The sequence below is a fragment of the Molossus molossus genome, unplaced genomic scaffold (genome assembly GCF_014108415.1).
Source record: "Molossus molossus isolate mMolMol1 unplaced genomic scaffold, mMolMol1.p scaffold_m16_p_10, whole genome shotgun sequence".
In the NCBI taxonomy this organism is placed as follows: domain Eukaryota; kingdom Metazoa; phylum Chordata; class Mammalia; order Chiroptera; family Molossidae; genus Molossus; species Molossus molossus.
Window position 1 is genome coordinate 4,406,480 of NW_023425345.1, and position 22,141 is coordinate 4,428,620.

The 22,141-nt window shown below is 56.3% G+C and overlaps 1 protein-coding gene across 1 annotated transcript in view; it reads right to left on the minus strand.

Annotated features, from left to right (window-relative positions):
• MGAT3 (beta-1,4-mannosyl-glycoprotein 4-beta-N-acetylglucosaminyltransferase) overlaps nucleotides 1-21,272 on the minus strand; it is a 40,468-nt gene extending 19,196 nt beyond the window's left edge. The window contains exon 1 of the mRNA XM_036251348.1: nucleotides 21,167-21,272. The gene's annotated coding sequence lies outside the window, so the exon portion shown is untranslated. The remainder of the gene's footprint in view (nucleotides 1-21,166) is intronic.
• Nucleotides 21,273-22,141: the final 869 nt, after the last annotated feature.

The following is a 22,141-nucleotide window of genomic DNA, read 5'->3' on the forward strand; positions in this document are numbered from 1 at the left end:
GGACACTGCAACGGGACAGCAGTTCCCTGGAATCTGAACTCAAACGAAGCTGGATTCAAATCCTGCCCCTGCCCCTCCTCCACCCCATGTGATCAGGTCACTTAATATCCCCAGGCCTCAGAGTTCCCATCTGCAATGTGGGACCAACCAGCCCAGCCCCTCATGTTAAATGAGCCTTGACAAAGATCAATCCTCTGAGCTCTGAGCAGGGGCTCATGCGCCCCTCTCACAATGTCTCCCTAGGTGCCTGGCTGGGTGCTCGCTGCAAGGCCTGTGGGCACCTCCCCCCAAAATCTCCCAGGACCTAATCCCAATCCTCCTCCTCACTGACCTCCCTTTTGCCTCCCCCTTTTTAAAAATTCCGTCTTGAAATTCTTAATGTTTGAACAAGAGGCCCTACATTTTCATTTGGCACTGGGCCCCACAAATTCTGTCACCGCCAAGTTCCCATCAGGTCACGTCTCCCCCAGCTTCACACCCCCTGTGACCCCCTCCCCCTGTGCACTCAGAATGAAATCCAAACTTTTTTCTGCGTCCAGAGGCCCTGCCAAGCTGGTCCCTGCCTCTTCGCTGACTTTGTCCCCCTCGTCTCTCGACTCCAGCCACAGTCCCTGACTTTGTCCCTCCCACACCCCAGGTCCACCTGTCTCAAGGTCTTTGCACTGGCTGTTCCGTCCACCTAGCATGCCCTTCCCTCAGATCTCCACATGTGGGTCACCTCCTCAGAGAGGCCTTCCCGACAAGCTAGCTAAGGCGGCTGTCCCTGCCACAGGTCACCTGCTCCGCAGCGCCCCTTACTGCAGAAGCTGTCTGTATCCTCGTTTGTGTTAGTGGCCTGTGTCCCCCACCCCACCCTACTCGCTCAGAAGGTCAACAGCAGGAGGACAGGGTCCCTGTGGGCCTTGGTTACTGGTCACCGCTGACCCCTACCCCCCGACAAAGGCTGGCCCGCACACAGAGCTCCATACACAGCTGCTGAATGACAGTGGAATTCTTGGGAGAACCAAGGTCAGATTCTGAGTGACAAGTATCGTCTGGTTTCGGGGTGCATGGGGCAGCAGGCCCGGCCAGTGTGCGCCCACACCTACCAGGGGTCTCTCCCCTGCTCCAGCAGCCCAGAGAAAGCCCCAACCCTCAGCCCTGCTGAGATCAGCCCCACCCTGCCCAGGCAGTGCCAGCCCCTCCCTCCAGGCCTGCCTGTCTTCTGGGAACAATATACAAAGGGCACTTCAGTGTGCAGACTCATATCCTTCTCCGACGCAGAAGCCTAAGGGTGAGGGAAGGGAGGAGGGCACGCCCCACCCCCTCTGTCCTCACGGGCCTTCCCTACATAGGGCCGCAGAATCAAGCTGAGGGCTTTGTTCCATGCACTGCACCCTGGGGTGTGGGGGTGAGGGGTGCCCCCATGCAGAGTAGAGGCACAGGCTGATTCCCACACAGGCAGCAGGAGTGCAGTGGTGCTCCCAAGGACACCTCCCCACGTGTGCAGGGTGGCCCTGTGTGCCGACAGGCCAGGGTGTCAGCTGGGAGGGAGACAGGAGCAGACCCAGCAGGATCTGGGCCAGGCCGCAGGGAGGGCCGAGGGCTGCCCTCTAGCCCCTCTCCATCCTGCCTAGGACCCTCTGCGGCAAAACGAGGCGCAAAGAGCTCTCAAATAGTTGTCTCAACCACCTCAACTGATAACCTGTGACCGGAGCCTGACACCCAGGGAAATTTCCGGAGTTCCTCTTGCTGGGCTCCATCAGCGATGTGACCATCCAGCCAGCCACCCATGCCAGGAATCCCCCCGCGCTGACCCTGCACAGCTGTCACCAAGCCCTGTCTATTCCATGTCCTACACTTCTCAAATCCCACCTCTCTTCCCGTGCCACTGTCCCATGCTGGTTTCACCACCATCACCGCTCACCGGGTCAACAGCAGTGGCCTCGCTGGGGGCTCCCAGCCTCGTCCTCAGGAGCCAAAGAGAAGCCACATCTGCGCTGGCACACCCACCTTGGAACATGGCCCTCAGGGTAAAGTCCAAATCCTCAGGAAACGCGAAGTGGTGTATAATCTTACACTTTGTCCCCATGCCTGCCCCCCCCCTCCCGATGAACTGCACACCCTAGGCTTGGGAAAGACCCTGGCCGGCCCCCCCCACGCCCCCCCCCCCCACAGCAGCTGTGCTGCCCAGGTCTCCTGGGTTGCCCCAGCCTGACACAAAGGTGTCAACCTCAGGTTGTTTAACAAATAAATGACCCTCCATCAAATCCACACATCTGTGCCTTTCAGTAAATGCTGCAGGGCTCTCAGACCTGGTCTGGGGTTTGGGAAAGTGGCCTCAGGTCCTAGTCATGCCTGCGTGGTGACCTGGGCTCACCACCCCTCAATGGGCTGGCTCATCTCCAAGAATCCCCAGGGTCCCTTCCAGCGGGGATGGGTGTGGAGAGGGGAGACAGGAAATGAAATGACTCCAGGCTTCAGAGTCCTCTGAGCAACATGATGGCGGATGGTCGGGAGAAGATGCAGGAAGGAAGAGGGTGGAAAACAAACAAACGTCTCCCAGTGGGTCAGGATCCTCCCCGCAGCAGCTCATGGCTGGGCGCCTGGCACACAGTAGGTGCTCCACAAGTCACTGCTGGGTCAGGAATGAGTTTAAACTCTGGCTCTGCACCCCAGCTCTGGGACCCCAAGAAAGAACTTGACCCTCTCCCAGCCTGTTTGCTGAGACATAAAAGGGGAGGCTGGCGCTGACAGGTTTGGCTCAGCGGTTGGAGCGTCGGCCTTCGGACCAGAGAGTCCCAGGTTCGGTCCCCACTAGGGGCACGTACAAAAAAAAAAAAAAATTTTTTAAAAAGGAGGCTGGTAAGACCCATCTATAAGGTCCTCAGAGGGGTTGGGGGGGTGGGGTGACGAGGCTGCACCTGGCCCAGAACCTGCAGCTCCTGGAGCTAGGAACCTGTGCGCTACAATGAACTGCTGGGAGCGGTCTGGATGGGGCAGGTGCACAGCTGGTTGGCTCTGCAGCTTTGGGCACCTGGCAAGCCTCCACGGGGCTGGAACAATGACCCCTTCTGTTTCCCTCCCCACTTACTCTCTGTACACCTCTGCCTTCGAGGTCAGCAGCCCCCTTGGGTTAGGACCTGACTGTGTCACCATGTGGCAGGAAACACCATGCAGGGCTGCAGGCGCTGAGTCCCTGCTCCGTAATGTCAGGGGAGCCACCAATCTGCTCTGGCTCCGCTGGCTACCTAGTCCTTCCCACCTGCTGCATCCAGTGTTCCAAAACAGGCCCCAAGCGCTCAAACGTCCCGCCCACTGTGGGGAAGGAGAGCAAAAACAAGACAGCAGCAACAAAACCATCCCCGCAAGGTGGGTCATTCCAGGAGTCGGGTGGCCAGCGTCCCGGTCTCAGCAACGCCACTCACCTCCTGGGAGGCCCTGGGCTTCGAGAGCAGCGCCCCCCTCCCAAGTGCTGTGCTTCATCTCAGCTCATCCTCAGAGCCCCTCTTCACAGATGAGGAAACCAAGGCTTGGAGAGGGGACGAGACTTTCAAGTTCAGCACGGGTAGGTTGCAAGGAGGGCTCTCACCCCGGCCTGGCTCAGCAGAGACCATGAGAGTGCCTACTGCTCACCAAGGCTCAAGACCCCCATCCCTCGGGACCTCTGGTGGACATCAGTGTTCCATGACCCAGAAGGCCCCCAGCCAAGGTTTGCTGCTCCATTTCCCCCTTAGGTTCCGCATTCCAGCTTGTTTGGTCTGAATCATGGGGTTCTATTTTCTAGACGCGACGTCTGGTGTCTGGTCCCCAGGCCCTCCTCTCATAGAACATTCTGCAGCCTGGCATCTCCGGCCTGCTCCTGGGTTCCGTATTTTGTGTCCTCCACCCAACACGCCTCCTCTTCAGGGCCCTGTACTTCCCTCCCAGCCCCCGCCACGGGCTCAGCAGGCTCCACCAGCCCTCAGGGGCGTTTTGAGCAGCAAGGAGGGCTGGCCCAGGGTTCCCAGGGGTGGCAGAGCACACGGAATGCTCTTCCCCTCCCTTCTTCCTGTGTCTCCAGGATGCCATTCTGCCTACTCCGAGCTGAACCCTGCCCTCACTAGTCTGCATCGCAACTGCCCCACAAGATGGGCTCTTCTCAAGGGCAGAGGGTACTTCCTTCAGGGTCAGGGCCTGGCACCACTGGGTGGATAGTCAATTAACACTTGCTGAATGAATTAACCATAAATGCCCGAGGTACTAACAACATCGCACATGGGCACAACCGAAGAGACACAAAACCGCACGTGACAGAGAGGCTCAGCTGTGTGTATGTGCAAGGGACATGCACAACACGTGTGCAGGGAGACAGACACAGCCACACTGCGAGGTGGGCGGGACTGCGCCCCTGGCACCCCGCAGGCACTCAGTGAATAACTGCTGAATGAATGAACGGATGAGTGTATGAGCGAGTGCTCCGTACCAGGTCGAGTCAGGAGCCATCGGACAGACAGAGACTGAGTCCCCAGCCAGGATCAGGGCTCAGCTGTGGTTACAAACACCATCACCACAAAGGAGAACTTGACCATGTGGTAGGAGGGCTGCCGGAAAGCTGCTCAAGGCAGCGTCAGTAAGGAAGACAGTCAACAGATATACACACGCACTGGGCACTGGAGTGGAGGTGAGGCCAACAGCCTTGGGACAACCCTGGCTGGGAGGGGCAGGAACGGCAAAGGCCAGATCGGCACCATAGGAAGGAGGTCAGAGGTCTGGATCGAATTCAAGTGGAACTGCATCCCAGAAGCCCCAGGGCTGGACCCTCACTGACCCAGTTTCCGGGAATGAGAGCCATGCAGTTGACACGCAAGCTGTTTGCCACAGGTACACCTGTTCTGGAGGATGTGCCGGGGGCTAGACAACTCCCTCTGGTGAGACCCCACAGCCGGTGCCTCCGGAGGCCCAGCACTCGTGGTGGCCCAGAATCAGACAAATGGTGAGCTGGCTGTTCTCAGGGCACCTTCTCTTACCTCTCCCCTTTAGAACAGAATTGTATCCTTCCGGCTGTCAAAGTGTATCACACATTCTAGAACATGTGGACATCCCGTGAAAGAAACAGGACAATATCACAACCATCCTGCCACCTCCCGGGCAAACATTTTGGCCTGAGCGCTCACAGATTTTCTTCTCCTGCTGTACCTTTCTGCTGGAATGAATGATCCACGTGGACTCTGCCAGCTTCGGGGCAACATGACTTTCTCTAAGGAATGCTGTCCTCCACACTAGAGGACCGAGTGCCGACCTGAGCCCTGGTGACTCTGCCCTTTTCTGCTCCTCCCTGGCCCCCTCCACAGACCTGACCTGGATCCCGCTTGAGAAAGGCTCCCATTCGGGACAGGGGGAGGTACAACCCCACCACCCCAGGCTCTCCTCCCACACACCACGAAGGGCACCCACGGCCACTCTCCGTGGCACTCGGGATCAGTCCCAAGTGCCCTGGGCCTCAGTGTTTCCTTTGTGCAACAGGTGGCCACACGGCTCCCCAGCGGCCCCTTTCTGGGCTATGCAGTCACCTGGACTGGGCTGCACCGTACGCTTGCTTCTACGAGCCTCACCAGGAGGGCCCTGGTCTTTTCCAGAACTCCATGCCTGTGCCACCCAGACAGAAGGAATGGCACAGGAAGCTCACTGATGGCCCGAGTGACCTCCACCCGAGTCCTCCCAACCCAGGGCTCTCCCTTCGCGTCCAACCAGACCTTCCACAGACGTGCCCTGCCCACAAGGCTCTCACTTCCCCTTGGGGTGGGCCTCATGGCTTCCTGCAGGTACCTTTTTTCTTTATTGATTTGAGAGAGAGGAAGGGAGAGGGAGAGAGAGATAGGGACATCAATGAGAGAGGACATCGAATGGCCGCCTCCTGCATGCCCCCCACTGGGGATCGGGCCCACAACCTGGCATGTGCCCTGACCGGGAATCGAACTGGCGACCTCTTGGTGCGTGGGTCGACGCTCAACCACTGAGCCACATTGGCCGGGCCCTGGAGATATCTTAAAGGATGAGCCAGGAGAGGAGGGGGAGGACATTCTGGACAGAGACACAGCACCTGCAAAGGCCCAAGGGGAGAGCCAGTGCCTGGATTTCTAGTCTGGGTGGGGGTGCTGGTGTACTGCCCCTCCCCGCATGCCAGTGCCCAGAGGGAGAACTGGGGCTTTGTCACATTCCCCCCAGGAGTGGGTACAGGGCCATCATGGCCCCAAACACTCTGACAGCCTGAGGAGGCCTGGTGCCTGGACACCCCCAGGAGGGGCTCGGCCTGAGTGCCCTTTAGAGCGAATCCCGTTGTTTAGTGACCCCAAAGATGGTCATTCTTTGTAGCTGAAACCCACCTGCCAGGTTCCCGACCCCCCTAACGTGGCAGACCTCCACGCTCTCCGGTGTTTACCTCGGGCAAGCAGGCTGTTACCTAGGACCAGTTACCCACACTCTGTGGGCCCAGCGTAGAGACCAAAGACCGTCCTGGGGCTCTTCCGAGGACTACTCGGGGCCAAACTGTGCACCAACCTGAGCTTAGGCCTGGCTCTGCCCCCGCTGGCCACGTGGACTCCCCAACACTCGCTGCTCCGGTTATGTCTCCTGCCAGGCTGCGCAGAGGCTCCTCTCACCACTGCCCCCTACAGGCGCAGGGTGGCCCGGGTGCAGGTCTTCCGACTAGGGACCTGGCACCGCTGGCAGAGGAGAGCCACACCTCTGAGCCACGTGAGGCCGAGTGAGTGACGGAGCGAAAGTGCTTTCTGAACTGCAGCTGCCGCACAGGCTCACTCATGCTTCTGCCAGTCGGGCAGGCTCCGACCCGAAGAGCCACCCCGTCTGGGGGACCCTGGCAAGTCACCTCCCCCGTCCGGGACTCAGTTTCCACGTGGTGGGATGGGCACCTGCCCATGGCTCCTGAAACACTAAATGAAATCACACGAGGAAACACCAGCATCTCGAGGGAAGGCGCTTCTCCATCTCTCACCTAAACCAGCCAAACTGCCTTGTTTCCAGAAGTAGCCCTCACCCGCCACTCTCACCACCACCATTCAACAAGTATTTATTTTTAAAATCTTTTTTCTTTATTGATTTTAAAGAGAGAGGAAGGGAGAGGGAGAGAGAGAGAGAAACATCGACGAGAGAGAACATCCACTGGCCGCCTCCTGCACGCCCCTCACTGGGGATCAGGCCCACAACCTGGGCGTGTGCCCTGACCGGGAATTGAACTGGTGACCTCTTGGTGCATGGGGCAACGCTCAACCAGTGAGTCACACTGGCTGGGCTAAGAACTATTTATCGAGTGCTCTCTCCATGTCCGGCATGGTGCCAGCCCCAGTGCATGCCCATGTGCCCAGCCCGGGAGCCCAACCCTTCCCGTCATGGCCAGCTCTCCTTGTCTCCCTTCTCCGGCTCCATCGTTCACACACAGCAAGAGGAGGGCGGCCACTAGGATTTATCCAGAGCACTAGGCAGGCTCTGAGGGATCCACAGCCAGCAGGGTCCTGTTTCCCAGAGGAGACAGCAGCAGCAGGTACTCTTGGGAAAAGGCAATAGGGGTAGCGGGTGGTGGGGGTGATCATCTTGGCGTGTGCAGAGCTGGGGGCTGAAGAGAGCAGGGAGCAGAGGCCGAGAATACAGGCAGGGCTGAGTCACAGGGATCTGGATCCCAGGGGGCAGGGGGTCTCCTAAGGCAGCCTGAACTCCATGGGGCCTGGCAGTGGTTCTTGGAGTCCACAGGCTTCTAAATCCCCAGGGCAGCATTCTAAAAACTAGGTTCCCACCCTCCCTCCCATGCTGGGATTCTAGCTCTGCAGGGTAGGTGGGGCCTGGAAAATAGGTACTTTCCCCAAGCTGCCCAGATGAGGCTGAGCAAGACTTCCAGAGGACCGGCCCCAAACTATGGGGAGATTGGAGTCACACCAGAGCCTGGAGGAGGGTGGCCTAGAGGCCAGGACACTGGAGAGGCATCTATTTCAAGCATCCAAGACTCGGAGAGTAGTCCCCTGGGTCACCCAGAGGTGATCTGTCTGGGGGTCCTACAGGCTGGTGACAATCCCAGCCCTACCACTTCCCAGCCCAGAGTTGTGAGCCCCAGGCCCCCTCAAATTGCCAAATAGGGATAAACAATAGTACCTACCTCTTGGGAAATTAGGAGACCTCCATGGAGTAATTAAGACAAAGTGCTTGGCCAAGAACATAGTAAGTGCTCAGTAAGTAGCTACAAAGTATTACACCTGGAATGCTGAGGTGGAGAGAACAGCCTGCAAAGTCATCCAGCCACCAGAATCTGGGAGCCTGCCTCTGCCTCCCCACCCCCATTGTTCAGGCTCCAGTCTGCACTACTCCCTCTGGGACTTTCCGGGAGGCCTGACCGAAGGGGAGCTGGGGGGCAGGCCTGCGGAGGCCCTGTGTCAGCACAGCTCCGAGCATCCAGGCCTGGCCCTCAACCTGTCCCACCCACGCCCCCAGGGATTCCCACTTCAGTGGGAACCAAAGTCTTGAGCCAAATAAGCCTGAAACTCCTAAAATAACAAAGTAATTAGGTGTGTAGATGATTCCTATTGTTCCAATTTTATTTTTAGAGAAAAGATCAAAATAAGTGAGGAATTTCCGTTCCAACAGGGAAATTTCCATTTCTAGGACTCTATTAACCTCCCAATGGACAAGGCCTTGGGCCCCACTCTAGACCACAGGAGGGTGGCTCCACTACCCTTCCCCCAGCTCTGCTTCCAGCTGGTGGGAGGCTCTCAGCCCTGAAGCCCCACTTCCCCTTCTGAGAGATGGGGACAAGCAGGGTCTGTGTGACCACGCCACTGTAACCTGAGATGCCCTCTGGAGGGTCGGCCTCCTCCATCGGGGATGGAGAGAGGGGAATGGACAGCAGAGCATGGCTGCTGCCTTGGGCTGAGACTCACTCACTCACTCACTCATTTGAGCTCCTGCACAGTCCGGTGGGAACCATGTGATACTAAGAAAGCGAAAGAAACACAGCAAGGAGACCAGGACTGACTCAGGCTTCTCTACACAAGGGATGAGCAAGCTAAGATGTAAAGGAAGTGTCAGCTCAAACAAAGCAAAGTGCCTCAACTTCCCCATGTGCCAAGGGGATTATCCTGATATCTCTGTCACAGGTTGCTGTAGAGATGCAGCAAAGTTTAGCTATTAGTTGTTTTTTTATCCTCACCCGAGGGCATTTTTGCATTTATCTTCAGATAGAGCAGGAGGGAGAGAGAGAGAAACATCGAACTGAGAGAGACACATCGACTAGCTGCCACCCACACGACCCCAACTGGGGCTGGGGACAAACTGCAACCGAGGTACATGCCCTTAGCGGGAACCGAACTCCGGCCTCTCTGGTCCGCGGGCCGACGCTCTAACCGCTGAACCAAACTGGCCAGGGCAGCTATTAGTATTTTTATGGCTAGGCACATGAGAGGAGCTGTGAGGCCTGGGGCCACAGCAGAAGGGGGAGAAGGGTCTGTGTGATTTGGAGTGGGTGGCTGGCATCATGGAGAAGGTTTTTCATGGGTGACAGCTTCACCGGACAGAGGGAAGGGTGGGTGTGTAACCGGTAGTGTGTGGGTTCTTGACTTCATGCAGAGAAGATTTCACAATACGAGTCCAAGTGACTTTGAGGATATGCTTACTAAAGCTGGGGACAGCGAAACAAGGAAGAGCTTAGCATAGAAGAAGCCACAGGAGAAGGAGAACCTAGGCGGGGCTGCTTTAGTTCACTTGGAAATCAGAGAAAGGGGGGTCCTGGAGACAGGTTCAGGGAGTTAGCCCAGGACGAGCTGCTGCTGCCCACTGCTCCCCTGGCTGTAAGGCTCATGGGGTCCCTCCGAGTTTAGGAGATGCACGCCTGTGGGGGAAGAGAGGGCAGGGGAAGAAAGGCATGTTCTGGGGAAGGAGGGAATGTGTGTCCTGCATCCTTTGGGTACTTTGTTTTCAGGTTTTTCTCTCTCTCTCTCTTTTTTAAAGAATAGCTAAAATAGTTTATTGATTTTTAGAGAGAGGAAGGAAGAGGGATTAAGAGAGAGATACATCAATATGAGAGCACAACATGGATCAGCTGCTTCCTGCACACCCGCTACCAGGGATGGAGCCTGCAACCCGGGCAGTGCCCTGATCAGAATCAGAATCAAGCTGCAACCCCCCGCCCGGTGTATGGCAAATGCCCAGCCAAGTGAACCACACCTGCTAGGGCTTTTATTTTTCTCTTGCAGGCCAGAACCTTAAGGAAGGTCTCAGGGGAGGGTTTCAGCTGCATAGTCATGTTTTCCAGGTGTGCCCTTTCAAAGTTGTGGTCTCTACTGATTGGTCAGCGCCAGGTCAGAAAGTCATAGTGATTGCAGCTGGTCCTGGCGTCACCCACCTGGTTTTGTTGCTTTTCTGGGCCTGGAGCTGAAATATATCTGATGCCTAGACCTTATCTCTAGGGACGTGACCTTCTGTATCTGGCTGTAAACTGCTTGGCCAGTTTGTTCAGTCATCTGTCTCAGTTTCCCCATTCCACTTGCCAAGGAATTGTCCTAGCTTCTTACTCTCCTGTCTCAGGCGGAAGAGACAATCAGGCAGAGGGAACAGCAAAAGCAAAGGGATAGAATTTGAGCCTTGGGTCCTCTTTGGACCACATCTCAGAGCTCCATTAAGCTAAAGTTTGGGGTGCCCTGGCCAGCTTGGCTCAACGGTTAGAGTGTTGGCCTGAGGACCAAAAGGTAGTGGGTTTGATTCCGGTCAAGGGCATGCACCTGAGTTGCAGGTTTGATTCCCCAACCCTGGTCAAAAAAATCAATGAAAAATACCCTCAGGTGAGGATTAACAACAACAAAAAAGCTAAAGCTTGGGGTCCAGCAAGGCCATTCTGTACAAGTCCCAAGGCCAGGCCAAGCTCAAGGGGAGTTCCTGGGAGAAGGGGCTACAGTGAAGCAGGGTTCGAGCTGTGGCACCCCAGGAAAGGAAGACACCAGCCCTCCATTCCCTCTGCTCTCAGTCCTACTGCGAGTACTTATTCAGGGTGGTCTCTGGCCCCACCCTCAGCCTGTCTAATGCCTACCATGCAAGCCCCTCTCCAGTACAGTATGGTCTGGCAGCTCCCCAAGTCCATCTGACCAACAGTCCCTGGGGCTTTTCCTTCTTGTTCAACCATCATTTATTAAGCACCTACTAAATGCCTGGTGCTGAAGTTGGCATGTACCTGACCCCATTATGAGATCTTTAAGCTGTTGGCAGTTTGAAATGGGCCCTACTGGGAAGATTTACACCACGGAAATAGGCCAACACTACTCATCAGAGAGCCAGTTGCCAGCATACCACTGCCCCCTGCCCAAGCAATGGACACAGAAAGGCAGGCCCCTGCCTATGGGGACTCACAGGCAGAAGGAGAAGACAGCAGGGATGTGGACCATACATGCACTGGGGCAAGCTGTGTAGCCTGAGGAGGTAGGAATGAGAATAGGAGATCCATTCTAGAAGGAGGGTAATGAACACCCACCGGAAACTGAACCAAGCTGCTTAGACAGCAATAGTGAACTATCCCCATTTATAGATAAGGAAACTGAGACACAGAGAGGCAGGATTACTAGTCCATAGTCACACAGCAAGAAGAGACAGGACTAGGATGTGAATCTGGGCCACTAGATCTGAAATCCTTGCTTTTTAACTTCTGCATCTGACTGCCCCATGGCACAATTATTGCGACTCTCCCTCCGCTCCTCAGCAGGGCTGGGTAGACTGCAGGTGCCCAGCGATATCTGCTACCCAGCTGGGTTCTAATCTCCTGAGGGCACGGCCTGCGTCCTCTCCACCTGGCTGTCTGGCACAGTGCACCTCACAGGAGGACATCATGTTTGTTGACCTGAATGTCTGAAGAAACTTCTGGAAAGGAGCCCTGTCTCCATGTGGTGGACTAGAGCTGGCTGGGAGGGGGTGCACTATGCACTATGGGGAACAAAGAGGCTTTGGCCTTGGAGAGCACAGCAGTGTCCCTTGAATGCCATGGCTGGGGGCCAGAAGGTGGCGGGAGCCCAGAGGGGCAAGAAGAGGCTGTCTGTGAGGACTACCCTGCCCCCAGTCACTCCTCACTGCTCCGCTCCTCTCCTCCTAGAAGGAGGACATGGACACTTAGTTCCCCCAGCCTTTGGCTCCCTCCCAGTCTCATCCAGCCCTCACATGATCCTCACCACCACCCAGTGAAGGAGCCTAGCCTGCCAGTTGGCTTCGATGTCCCCGTTTTACAGGTAAAAATACCAACGCAGCCGCCAGTCATCTCCCAAGTACTTCTCAGGTGCCCGGCACCCTACACCCATCATCTCATGCAGTCCTCTCCACAAGGCATAGGAGACTCTCCCACTTGACAGAGATGGAAAATGAGACTCAGAACGCAGAATGCTTGAGGTGGTTCAACTACCACAGATCCCCAGTGCGGGTCACGCAACCCTGACCACATCAGGGGCACTGAGCAGATCCTCAGAAGGCGGGCAGCTGAGCAGCCAACAGCACTCCCAACCGGTCTGGACAGAGTGCCAGTTCCCAGGTGTGGCCCACCACCTCCTCTCCACCTGGCCCTCCTTCTCTTCGGCCTTGGCTCATTTTGGCCACTAGCGGTGCTTGACCATCCCCCACTTCCATCGCTCAACACACACCAGGCACTCACATCCCGAAGCTTCTGCTCATGCCATTCCCTCGACCAGAATGCCCTTCTCACACTCTACCACTGAACAAACTTCCAGCTTCCTGTTATCATTTCTTCCATTAAGTTCTCTCTCCCCTTTGGGCTGGCAGCCCCTCTTTCAAACTTTCCCAGGACCGGTCGCCTCTGTCCTTAGCCCTGGGAAACATTAATGACTCCATAGAATTGCCAGCTAAGGGGTGGGGGTGGGGGGATGCTGTCTTGCTCTTCTCTCCATCCTCACGCTTGGCCCCATGCCTGGATCTTTAGTAGCTGCCCCGGGAGGTGCCACACCAGAGCCCATAACTCCCCATCAAGGCAGGAGTGTCCGAGGGTCCCGGGGTGACATGGAGGGCTATGGGAACGTGGGGAGAGCCAGTTCTGGAGGGCCACGGAGGGATCTCACTGGGGTAGGGTTCCTGCCCACACCCCTTCTGGGGCGTCTTTCAGAGCTAGCAGAGTCACCCGACCCCAGACCACCAAGGCTGGCTGAGACCCATCTCGGCACCCCAGCTCAGGCACTCCCTCCACCCCCCCATACACCCAGACTGGCTCTCCTCCCCACCCCAGGTTCCAGAACTCACTGTTTGCAGATATTTATAGCGCCCTCCCCCAGCCAGGTTCCCTCCCCCGCCCTAGGCAGTGCAATGTAAAGAGCGGAAGCCTCCCCCCCAATGACTGGGGTTCTCTCCCCACACCCCTCTGCTTGGTTCCCCAAAGGACAGCCACAGCCCCGCCCCCACCCAGCACCCCGACTGCGCCTGGGCCTCCACCTCCGCCGCCGCAGCCCGGGGTGGGAGGGGAGGCGGGCACTAAGGCCTCCCGCTCCCCGCCCCGCGCCCGAGGTTTGTGGGGGGCTCAGGGCACAAAGCATGGCTCAAGCCTAGTGCCTCGGGGACGCCCCCCGCCAGGGCCGGAGAAGAAGGGGTGGAGGGATGAGGGTCTGCCCTCCGGGGCCAGGGAAACCTCCACCGAGCAGCCGATTGGGGGAGGGGGCGCCAGAGCCCCCGCATCCCGCCCCCATCCTGGTCCCCCAGCCTCATGCTCCCGCCCCCCGCCCCAGAGGTCACGCTCGGGGAGGGGGCGGTGGGAGCTCTGACGGGGGGCGGGGGCGCGGGCGCGGAGGCGGCGGCGCGGAGATGGAGCCGGAGGGCCGAGTGCGGGATGAAGGGGCTGCGGCACGAGCCCCAGGACGCCAGGTCAACTTACCCATCGCCTGCTGGGTCTCAGCAGCGGCGGCGGCGGCTCCGCGGCCCCCGGGGCCCCCGGCGGGGAGATGCTGGCATCCGCCGCAGCCTCTCGCCCCATCCCGGGCTCCGGCGGCGGCGGCTGCGGCGGGCTCCCGGCATCGCAGGCGGCGCGGCCCCGGCCCGGCCCCGATCCCCGCCCCTTGCCCCCACCTCCACCCCGTCTCGCAGGCCCGGCGCGGCCGCCTGGCTGCACCCCGGGGCCGCGGCAGGGACCCGGCGAGCGGACGGCGCGGGGAGGGCCCCGCGGGAGGCGCGCTGGGGGTGCCGAGGCGAGGCCCGAGCGCTGCGCGCGGAGGTGCCCGCTCCCGCCCCGCTTGGTTGGCTCCGGCCCCTGCCCCGCCCCCACTGCGCCCCCTCCCCTCCGCCACCAGCAGGGCTGTTCGCCGCGCCGGGCCGGGGGCGTCTCCGGCCGAAATCTCGGGCCGCCGCCGCTCCGCACCTCCCGCGTGTGCGATCAAATTTGTGTGTGAGTGTGTGTGCGCCCCTGCCTGTGACCGTGCGTGCGCCGGCCCGCCGCTGGTGCGTCCTGTGGGGTGGTGTGTGTGCGATGGGAGGCGGGGCGGGTCAGAGAATGTGCGCGTCTGGCGTGTGCATGGGTCTGCGTGCCCTGGTCTATGTGTGCGTGGATGTGTGTGTCTGTGTTTTGCAGTGTGTATGGGTCTGTGACCTATAATGTGTCCCCGGGACTGTTCCTGTGTGCATGACTGTGCACATCTGCTTGTACCTGGACTGTGATTGTGTACACACATTTGTGATCGTGTGCAGAGAGGCCTCTAAGTCTTATATTGTGTGCGTGCCTGGCCCTGGGTGGCTGTAATGAGCTGTGTACGCATCTGTGACGTTGTGCAGAGGCCTGGATTTACACTGTTTTGTGCATAGCGCCAGGCTTGTTATCCTGTCTACACAGGTCTGAGTGTCCTTGGGGGTGACCGCTGTACACTGCCTGTGGTCCAGAGGCCTGCACCACATTGTATCCTTCCGTACCCTCCATCCATGCATGTGCCCAAAGGCATTGTGTGCTTGCTCTCTCCAGGGTTTCGTCTGGCTCTCAGGCACAGGTCTTCCCACCCCTGCTCCCCTCAGCCAGCCTTAGTGGGAAACCTGCCTGCCTGCCCTGTTCACCTCTTGACTCCGCCAGTGGCTGTTCTAGCGCCCACCATTTCATACTCTGGCCCATCAAGGCGGCCTCCTTGCGCTTCCCACCCTTCCTGTGGTTCCTTCCTGCGGTTCCTTCCGTTGTGGAGGCTCCATCCAGCGGTGACTTCCGCCCAAGTGTTCAAGGCAACCTGGGTATGCACCAAGCACCACTTGGTATGGGCCATCAGTGAACGTGCATGGGGCAGGGCAGGGACCTCAAGCCTAGGTCTCAGCAAATATCCTCAAGGGCAATCTGAGCCTTTCCTGGGCCTTTGAAGCTGGGACTGGCCTCCCTCCCTGCCCCAGGTGCCCACAGCTACCTTCATCCATCCTTCCCAAGAAATCAAAGTGACCCTTCTACAATATTCATCTGAACAGGTCATTCTCCCTGAACCCTGATGGCTCCCACTTCCTTAATTAAGCTTTGTGCCCGGGCAGGGCAGGAGGTCCTGGTGACCTGGCCCTATCCAGTCTCACCACTCACTGCTCTCCTCTCCTCTCCCCAAAGGCTCCCTCTAAGCCAAGTATTGTCTGTAAGGGCCAGATTGCAAATATTTTAGGCTTTGCTGCCCATAGGATCTCTGTCTCAATTACTCAACTCTGCCACTGTAGCATAAAGTCAAGACAATATGTAAAGGAATGATCATGGCCGTGTTCCAATAAAAACTTATTTATGGACGCTAAAAGGTGAAGTTCATATAATTTTCACATGTCACAAAACATTATTCTTTTGCTTTTCCCCAACCATCTCAAAACATAAAAACCATTTCCAGCTGGCGCTGTTCTAAGCCTATCCCTGTGCTCGTTGTACCATCCCCACAACTCACCTCCTTCAGGTTCAGACATTGTCCAAATCCCATCCATACTGCCTCCAAAACGTCAACCTCTTCTTTCCCCCCATCTACTCCTCCAGCTGACTCTCTGTCCTCTTTCCACCTCCTAGGAACCCTCACCACTGCTCATGCATGCTCTCCTCCAGTTCTCCATGACTGCCTGGGGCCTCCTGCTGCAGGGAAAGCAAAGGCTCCGAGACACTTCCCTTGCCCTGACTTCCCCAGGAGAATCTGCTCTCCCCCAGCCTCCTGCAGCAGCCTGGGCATCCCCGGGGCTGTGAGAGAGGAAGCCTGAGTCAGGTCTGGCTCCCCCGTGGATTTGTTGTGGACACCTCAGAAACCTCGAGGCTGGCCCCTGAAGGCGTTCAGAATGTGCCTCCCCAAAATGTGCCACTTTGGCATGTGGATGATTTTGAGCAATCAAGACCTAGCAGACTCAAGAAAAATGTTTACTTCTTCCTTAATTACCTGAAAATATATAGATGGGAGCCTGGTTTAGAAAAGAGAGATGACTTTTATTTGAATGCTCTTTCTGTAGAGCGGGACAAATACCTAAATATCAGACATCTGCTCTTCTCATCCTGTGAATTACCCTTCTCCCCTTGGAAGCCCCAGACTCCTCTTCCATTCCTTAGCTCAGAATAGCATATGAGCCTCAATTGTCTGACTCCTCCTTTGGTCTCATATTCTTATGGGGCCCCAGTATGTACGAAATTAAGTTTGTTTTTCTCTGGTCAATGTGTCTTAGGTTGATTTGACCAGCAAGAGAAACTAGAAGAATAGAATGCTTTCCTTCCCTACACCCCCAAGCACTAGGCTGGGCACAGATTATCATATTCCTTCATTTACACAGCTCCCAGCAAAGTAGAGAAGGTGACGTGTCATGCCCAAGGTAACAAGACTGGGGAACCCTGGAACCAGGACTTAAACCCAGGTTTGTGGGGCTTTTTCCTCTTCACTGCCTTTGCCAATATGCCAGGGCGGTCTGGAGCATTTGTCTGTCACCCAATGTGTGCTCTTTCTGCCCATGACAAGCTCTGCTCCCCAAAAAGCTATGAACCATACAGGTCTGGATCAAAGCCTGGGCCACAAATATGCATTTTTGTCCTTTGAAAATTGTTCATTGATTCGAGTGAATAGATAATAGCCACACAGTGCAAATTTGAAAATTATTGAAGGATGTCCAGTAAGCTCAGAAAACAAGTATCCTGGCCCCCGCCCTGGCTTTTTATCCTTTGCAAATATGCCTTTTTGTTCTTTGAAAATAGTTCATTGATTTGGGTGAATAGTTAATAGCCATACAGTACAAATGTGAAAATTACTGAAGGGTGTCCAGTAAGACCAGGAAGTAAGAAAGTAAGTATTTCGGCCCCCGCCTTGGCTTTTAGTTCTTTGAAAATATGCCTTTTTGTCCTTTGAAAATAGTTCATCGATTTGGGTGAATAGTTAATAGCCACACAGTGCAAATGTGAAAACTACTGAAGGGTGTCCAGTAAGACCAGACAGTAATAATGTAAACTTCCCAGCCATGGCCCCAGCCACCCTGTTTCCCTCTAAGTAAGGATTTTACCCTCGTGACATTTTTGATGTGAGGCCATTTTGTTGTGACCTAAAAACCAATCCATTATACTTAGAGCTTGACTCCCTTTCGTTTTTCTAAATAAAGTACATAATAGACATGCTTACCCATCTTTGAACCCCAGGCCCTGCCCATGGGGCAGAGGGAGAGGTAAGGACTGTGGGGAGGGGCCTATCGCACAGTGATAACTGGTTTCAGTCTAGGGTTTGGTACAAGTTGCTTAGCTCTTAGTTTCCTTGTCAGTGAAATGGGAATAAGGAGGGTGAAATTGATCCCTATGCACGAGGTGCCCCCCTGGGGCCTGTCCCCCAGACTGTCTTAGCTGCACCGTGACTGCAGGGCCACTGTCTCCTGAGCCCAGAGCACAGGGCTGGGCACACAGGAAGCATTCAGTAAATATTTGGTAAAAAAAAAAAGAGTAAATTAATGCCACCTATGTGCATACTACCTGTTATTATCAAAACAGTGATTGTCCATTTTGATCTGTCTAAAAATGGCCACTTTGGGAAAGCTGTGTCCCCAAAGCCCTGCTTGAGGGGGCTCTACCCTGCATCCCTCACTGGGCCACGGCCAGGGGGTGGGACCCAAGGCAGCCCCCGCCCCCACCCGGGGCAGTTGTGTGGAGGAGCAGTGGAACTGCCCTGCCCTGCCCGGAACTGGCCGCTCAGGAAGCGGCACCATCCTCCCGCTCCTCTGGCCTTTGTTCTCTGGTCCTTCCAGATTCCCAAGCTTCTTGGGAGGCCGAAAGAGTCAGCTCTTGGCTGGGGCCCCATGGAGGTCAGCCTCTGTCTGCCCACTGTGCTCTCACGGTGTCTAGGGAGCTGTGTGTGACAAATGCTTGCACTCCCAGCCTGACAGATATGACAAGTGACTTGCTCAGTCACACACAGGCCTCTGCTCCACCCTCCCGCCCAGGCCCTGCAGCACCAGGAGCCCACCTCTGAAAGAGCTGAGCAGAAGTGGGAACAACTCCCCCGGGCTTCCCTCTCAGCCTCTTCCCTCCAGCACTGATAGAGGTGTGGCACGCAGGAGGTGCGGACAAGGGCAGAAGCTGAAGTTATTGTGACCAAGACCTGGGTTCAAGGCCCCGGCCAGGTAGCCTAGTTGGTTAGAGTGTCACCTTGATACACCAAGGTTGTAGGTTCCATCTCTGTCAGGGCACATACAGGAATCAAGCATAAATACGTAAAACAAGCCCTGCCGGTTTGCTCAGTGGTTAGAGCATCGGCCCTCGGACCGGAGAGTCCCAGGTTCAGTTCCCACTAAGGGCACGTACCCCAGGTGCAGTTTGTCCCCAGCCCCAGTTGGGTCATGTGGGTGGCGACCACTAGTTGTCTTTCTCACTTCTATGTTTCTCTCTCTCTCTCTCTTTCTCCCTCTCTACCTCCAGTTCTATCTGAAGATAAATGCAAAAAATATCCTTGGGTGAGGATTTAAAAAAAAAACAAAACATAAAACAAGAAATTAATGTTTCTTTCTCCCTCTGATGTTCATCATTTCTGTGCCCTAAGCCTCAGTTTCTTCGTCTGGAAAATGGGGATAATTACTGCCCTGCCGTGACAGTGCATCAGTGGAATCCGGACCTCGCCATCCTCTCCCTCCCTTCCAATCCTCTCCCCATGCCATCAAAGGAGGTGTGGGGGAGGGCTGGGGCTCAGTAGGTGGTCCTCACTCCCCACCCCCTCCTCTGGGGCTAGGCTGCCTGACAAGGAAGCTGTGCAAGCTTAGAGCTGAGAGGAGATACAAGATTAGCCAACCCAAGCGGTGTCACCTTACAGCTCTGCTGTCCCCTTTCACCTGGACCTGATTTGGCTCTGGGAACAATTGCTAAGTCTGTTATCTCTTTCAGGAACTGCTGCCTGATCCCCGAGGGTGCACATTCACATTCCACCCTCCCCCAGTCATCTCATGCCTAGCCCTGGGTCTCTAGGTAGGAGTCCCCTGATCCTGGGCTGCAGGCAGTGTGAGCTTGGCTGCTTCTACTGCAGAACGGGCATGAGGGTGGTGGCTTCCTGACAGCTAGCTGGCAGTAGTGGTATTCAATTAGTGTTTGGTCCCCTTCCTTCCTCAATACCTGCTGGATGAAGTCACTAGACTTGGCATCCTCTCCTACCCTCCCCCACATGCACTCCATTCATTCATTCATTCATTCATTCATTCCTGAGCCCCTCTCTAAAGCACACAGCAAGCAGCCCTCTGGAATATTTGCAGTTTCTTCAACTTTTTCATCTCTGCACCTTGGCATATACTGGTCCTTCTGCTCAGAGAGCCTTTCTGGAAAAACTCCTACTCGTCCTTCAAGACCCAATCCAAGTATTCCTTCCCCTTGGAGGCCACTCTGACTTCTGGTTCCCAGAGACCTTGCTCATGCCCCATTTGGAGAGTACCCACCTCAAGGCCTTTGCTGCTACTGGACTCTGCCCACAAGCCTTCCCCAGCCCCATCTCTAAGTATTCATTCCACCATCTCAGCCTCCAGGGTGCAGCTCACGGTTTCCTCTGACTTTTTTTCCCCTGAATTTCACCTTGTGGCCCACCACAAGTGTCTGGGACCCTCTTAGGACCCTGATCACATCCTGTCTGGTATCCTGGCCTTCCTGGGAGCTCTTTGGGCACAAGGATGAGAAGGGGTTTCCCTGGTACCTAGCTCAGTGCTCAGAGACAGAGGCCCTAAGGCAGGCATCTCCTGACGCACCAGCTTGGGTGTTGGAGCCCAGTCCTGCTGGTCAGCCCCTCTGTCTGGGCGGACTTGCACAGGCCCTTTCAGCAGGCCTGAAAGTAGGGGGCATGGGTTAGACAAGGTTTCATGACCTGAGGGTCAGGGCCCCGGAATCTCCTAAAATTCCTTGTAGCATGGTGTGTTTGTGAGCATGTGAATGTGCACACCCAGGTATGAGTATTCTTGTGTGTGCAAGTGTGCGTGTGCCTGTCTGTATGTGTGGATGTGTACATGTATGTGTTTTTCTGGGAGATGCTCAGTGGCTATTATTGGATTCTCAGAGTTCAGGACCCAGGTGAGGGACTCCTGGCTCTCTCACCCCACTGAGGTGGGTACTCTCCAAATGGGGCATGAGCAAGGCCTCTGGGAACCAGAAGTCAGAGTGGCCTCCAAAGGGAGGGAATACATGGATTGGGTCTTGAAGGATAAGTAGGAGTTTTTCCAGAAAAGTTCTCTGAGAAGAAGGACTACTATATGCCAGGGTGCAGAGATGAAAAAAGTTGAAGAAACTGCACATTGCAGAGGCCCCTCCCCATTCCTCCTGGCTCCTCCCACAGCAGGGAATCTTGGGGACTCCAGAATTGCACGCTCACCCCTCTACTGCTCTCTCCGTTCCTGCCATCGCTTCTCCACTGGTGATTCTGCTCTGCTCCTGCTCCACAGAGCAGCCAGGATGACCCTGGAGTGATATCACCTCCCTGTTCAGCTCACACCCTGCGGGCTCCTGTCTTACCCACAGGAGGGCCTGAGTCCTTCAGGGGACACGAGGGCCCTCCTGGCCTGGTCTGGAGCCTCCCCGGTCCCCCCTCTGCGCTCCCTGTGCTCATCGACCTCCTTTGCTTTGGCTGTTCCCAGGCTGGACTGCTTTTCTCCCAGGTATCACGTGGCTCCTCCTCCTCCCAGAGCCAGAGAAAATGCAATTCGGGGCCTCCCCAACCACCCCTTTCCTGACCCCTCAGCCTGCCTGCCTTTTTTCCATAGAACGTTTTACCTTCTAGTGCACTAGTTCATCTCCATGTTTCTGGTTCTTTTGCTTGTCTCCCCCGGTAGAACGAAACCACTGCCAGGGCCGGATCTTGGTCCTGACTTTGCTGTTGGCGCCCCAGCATCTAGCACAGCCTGGCGCACAGCTGCTCAGTGAATACTGTTGCACAGGAAGAAAGCCTCAAGAACCCCCTGCGTTGGCCTCCATGAGCGCATCTGGGGGAAGCCCCTCATCTGTAAGTTCTTCCGTGGGTGGTGTGAGGACTAGTGGGAGCCTGGAGAGAACAGTGCCAGCCTGCCGGGCAGGGGAAGACCTTTGGGCTGGAAGAGTCCTCCCATCAGGGCCAGGGCTGCCGTGTTGCAGGCGGGTGGGACCCAGGATGCAAACTGCCCTTCATTCCAGGAGCTGCACACTTAGCTGGGCCCTGGCAACCGCCCCTAGAAACCTGCTTTATCTCCTCCCTCTGCCTTCCCCAGGCAGCCCCCACAGCCTCACCTGATCCCCAGGTGAGGAAACTGAGGCACAGCACAAAGAGACTGGCCCCCTCAATGGCTGACTATTCAGCCAGAAAGTAAGGTGGACATAGAGGAAGTAATTCACCCTGAGGACCCCACAAGCTCCAAGGATGCCACAGATGCTGTTAGACTGAGTCACCAGGTGGAAGATAAGTAAGTGACACCCCCTGCAGCCCATGGCCAGCCCAGGCACACGGCCTGCTGGAGTGAGGTTCGGGGGCTAGATTCCCTAGGGGAACAGGCTGGATCACACCCGAGGTCATGCCAGTGGAGAATAATAGAAACCCCCAGACCTGTGGCACATGCCTGGTGCTCCTATGGAGTGGGCCCCCCATCTGCCATAGGTGCACCCACTGAAACACTCCCCAGCCTGGTGTCACCCACACGCACACTCCCACACATACACACACACCAAGCCTTGTACACAGTGACCCACAGACACACCCCAGGTGTACACACAACACAC